Source organism: Trachymyrmex cornetzi, unplaced genomic scaffold, assembly GCF_001594075.2.
Source record: "Trachymyrmex cornetzi isolate Tcor2-1 unplaced genomic scaffold, Tcor1.1 scaffold732, whole genome shotgun sequence".
NCBI classification, from domain to species: domain Eukaryota; kingdom Metazoa; phylum Arthropoda; class Insecta; order Hymenoptera; family Formicidae; genus Trachymyrmex; species Trachymyrmex cornetzi.
The window spans coordinates 51868-56442 of NW_017300062.1; the positions used below are offsets into that span (position 1 = coordinate 51868).

The window sequence follows — 4575 nt, forward strand, 5'->3', positions numbered from 1 at the left end:
GAATTAATATTAGGGAGATAGCAGAGGCTCTTGGCATATCAAAAGAACGTGTTTCTCATATATTGACTGAAGAATTAGGCATGAGTAAGTTAACCGCGTGTTGGGTGCCGCGCTTGCTCACTCTGGATCAAAAACGCATTTGAATGAACATTTCTAAGGCCCTGTTGGAGTGGTTTAAGCGAAACGAGTCGGATTTTTTGCGTCGATTAATAACGGTTGATGAAACTTGGGTCCACCACTTCACTCCTGAAACGAAAGAACAATCAAAACAGTGAACTGCGAAGGATGAACCTGCTCCAAAGAAAGCGAAGACGGTTTTATCGGCGGGAAAGGTGATGACGACTGTTTTTTGGGACAGTCATGGAATTGTGTTGATCGACTATCTTGAAAAAGGTAAAACAATAACAGGGACGTACTACGCATCACTGCTTGACAACCTGAAGGCAGAAATTGAGAAAAAACGACCACATTTGAAAAAGAAGAAAGTGCTGTTCCATTAAGATAATGCACCGTCTCACACTTCGGCTGTCGTTATGGCAAAAATTCACGAATTGGGGTTCGAATTAATTGACCATTCACCGTATTCACCAGATCTGGCCCCCAGCGACTTTTTTCTATTTCCTAGGCTCAAAGTTTGACTCGGAGGACAGAAATTTTCATCGAACGAGGAGATCATCGCATCCTATTTTGCAAAGCAAGACGCTCAGTATTATTTAAATGGATTAAAGGGGTGGGAGCATCATTGGAAAAAATCTATCGACTTAAAAGGAGACTATGTGGAAAAATGGAATTGAATTTGATCGAAAAATTACTTGTTTCTATGTCAGGCTCAAAACTTTTCAGACGACCCTCGTATATCAAAATGATAGAGGATCAAAGTGAAATCAAGAAATGTATCTTGTGCGACGCGACAAACACTTAGATATCAATTAAATAAAAATTAAATAATAGTAAAAATAATAGTAAATAATAATAAATACTAATAATAAACAATAATAAAAAATAATAATAAATAACAATAACAATAAATTAAATAATAATAAAAATTATGTAATAATAATATAATTATATAATGCATATTATATATTAATATGTAATTATGTGATCATTTTAATATATGTGACCTTCTATTAATTTTCAACGCATTGGAAATGTAAATTTTTAAATAAAATTGTTTATTCGACTTTTATATTTACCCTAATCCTACGGTATCCAATTAATATCTTAAAAGTTTGTCGCGTCGCGCAAAATACATTTCTGTCACATTGTATACTTCGATTCTATATGATTATAACCGATCGTTACACGTATCAATAGATGCTAGATCGCGCTCTGAAAATTGTTGTGTGTTCTGCAAACCATCGAAAAAAAAGTGTTGCAACTTCAGTGTCCGCGACTGTACATCTCCATCTTTCTCGTGCTAATGGATTTATCATCGAGAACACGTGTGAATGCATTAAGTTAATAGCCGCAGCACACACTCTTGCATAACGCATAATACGTAGTGCATAATGGAATCAACCAATCGAAATTCTTCTTTTCCATGGAATGAGAGGAAAGGAAAGCTTCTGATTAGTTGATTCGCTTATGCACTATGCGTTATGTGTTAACTTGTGTGGGTTCTAAGGGCCATTCCACACAAACTTGCAGAGCCGCATAACCATATGCATAAAGCAAATTATCTAATCACATTTCTGTCATAAAGACAAACGTAAACTACAATTGGATGATTTTCTTTATGCATATGTTTATGCGACTATGCAAGTTTGTGTGGAATGGTCCTCAAGGCCGCAGCACACACTCTTGCTTAACGCATAATGTATAGTGCATAAAGGAATCAACCAATAAAAATTCTTCTTTTCCATGGAATGGGAGGAAAGGGAAGATTCTCAGATTCATAATAGGCCTTCTACAATAAGCCGCAAGTCAGAACGTCAGAAATCTTAACCAGTCTTAACCAAGTCGTTCAAGTTGGCTATTGGCCAAATTAAAGTAATGCGCTTTGAGATCCGGGCACGTAGCAGCACGTAGCGATTTCCCCTCTCCACTCGCTCTATCCTTCTTCGCTTTTATTGCTCTGTCCCTCTCGCCTTTATCAATGCGAGGACAGACCGAGTAGAGGGGGAAATCCATAGTCAGTTCTTATTTCAAGATCGTCTTAAGTAATGTTTTAAGACGCTAATACGGCCCTCTGATTGGTTCGTGACTTCTTAAGACTGTACTTAAGATTGTCTTGAATATAAGATCTGACTATGGATACCGGCCATAGAGAATGAACTGCTCGATCGTGGTATATTAAATGTGGTCGAGAAAAATGAGAGAGAGGGACCGTGGGAGACGGCCAATCTCCCTCTCATTCTCTCTCCCATTACATTGAATGAAAAGAGATAGAAATGGCCGTCTTCCACGGTCTCTCTCTCTCTCATCTCTATCGACCATTTTGACACACGATCGAAGGTGCGTTCCACTTAACGCCCGCGACGTTCATGGAATCACTTTATCCTTGTTGTTTATCAAATATTAAACAACGACAAACGATGCTTGCGAGCGTTGCGAGCGTTAAGTGGAACGCAGCCCGAGCAGTCCATTCTCTATTAGCGTTTTCCACTGAGAAAACTGGTGCAGCACTAGCGTGCTAGGTTTAGATGAAAACTGCACTAGTGCAGGTTTAGTGCGGTTCAATGGAACATGTTATTAGACATCCATTTTATTGACATTCATTTTATAACACCCCTAAAAATATATATAACTATATTCGAACTTAAATTACTTATTTTATAATATTCTGATTCATTTATTTATTTGAAACATTTTTTTAAATTAAATTTTTACATTTAAAGAATTTTAAATATCAAAATGTCATCGCATAGCTATTATTAGAAACATTGAAACTAAACAATGTCATTGTTATAACATTAATTACAATAATGTAATATCATATCATAACATATCATACCTTAGCACGAACACAACCTCAATTTCAACTTACACTGGTCTCCACTGACTTCAAAGACAGTGGAGCAAAAGTTGAACTCAGTGCAAGTTTTTTGCACCAGTTTTATCAATGGAACATTAAACACTGAACTAGTTTTCACAGTGGAACAACACAATTGCACTCAGTGCGCACCAGTGTTGCACCAGTTTTCCCAGTGGAAAACGCTATATCTCTGGCCGGGATCTGTGTCTGCATGCATCTTTTGTCTGCATTGTGGCTTCAGCAATAAACTCTATCAAACGGTATATATGTATATTTCTACTTTTTATGATCTCACTTCTCATATGTTATTACGATTTTGACCTGTCCTGTAATTTCCATATTAATAGCGTTTTTCATTGGGCCGAACTGAGTACGCAATGAGAACTCGTGAAGTGCGAGACGGTACTGCCCAAGAGCATCACTAGTGCAAGTTATTTGCACAGTCATTGAAACACGTTTGCGGCTTGGCGAGTGGACGATATCATCACATTTCTAACCTGTTTTCGACAAAACATCTCAAGTTGTTTTTCGAAATGAATACTTCGGATAATTCTTTTTTTTATATTATATATTATATATTAATAAAATTCAAAATAAACACGAATAATTTGGAGTTAGCATTTCAAGATGGTGAAGCGAAGAACTATACGAAAAATTATTGAGTAAGTCTACATTCTATCGATTCTGTCAATCTCAAATAATTATAGAAAAAATTTGATGTAAAAACTGTTTTTCTTTTGTGAAACATGCAACGAACGTAAAATATATTTATATGTGTGTTCAAACGCATCAGATATTAAAATACACACACACACACATATACACGTATCGTGTCCGAGTGTGTCAATTTGTGTAAATTTTTTCTTTATAAACAGAACAGAAAAACAGCTAATAAGAATTGTTTACGTTACATATAACAATAATTGTACGTAATATGATAATTGATACATAAAGTGATGTCCTTATTCTCTTGTTTCAGATGATGATTCGTATGCCATTCAATATGTGAAACTAATAATCCAAAATGGATTGTATGTAATAACCGATGGCGGCAAGGAGAACTTATTAAGGGAAATATATCGGCTGCAAGGAGATAGGTAATGTTATTGAGAAATTTAATTTTCACTTGTTTAATTTAGCCGAGAATGATTTAACTGTTAACAGAATGACGATAAAAAAATATCCAGCAAGGAAAGATGTTCATCTTTTATATACTTTTACACACAATCATATATATTTTTTTATTATTTAGGGAAACATTGATATACAACGTAAACATTAATGAAAATCAGAACCTTTGAAATGAATAGTATATCGACAAAGAAAATGAATCTTTAACTTCAGCACTATTCGAAGAAAGTAACAATCCGAAATATGCAGGTAAATATATTTCAATAATGTACTGATACATATTATACGAGGGTCACTATTTATATTTTGAGCTTAATAATAAAAATAATAATAAAAAAACAATAATTAATACTATAATGTAACTGCCTATTACGGTCCGAGCTGGATCTTTGTTGCTTTAAATAATTCAATCTTGAATTACTAATATATCCTATATATGTACTTGCATATATACCATATTGTAGTCT

General features: G+C 34.8%; 1 long non-coding RNA gene across 1 annotated transcript in view; it reads left to right on the forward strand.

The window, feature by feature from the left end:
- The first annotated feature begins 3561 nt into the window (after positions 1-3561).
- Positions 3562-4575, forward strand: part of LOC108767923 (uncharacterized) — a 3571-nt gene continuing 2557 nt past the window's right edge. Inside the window, exons 1-3 of the long non-coding RNA XR_001940461.1 lie at positions 3562-3639; positions 3957-4074; positions 4230-4357. This is a non-coding gene — a long non-coding RNA (uncharacterized LOC108767923). The remainder of the gene's footprint in view (positions 3640-3956; positions 4075-4229; positions 4358-4575) is intronic.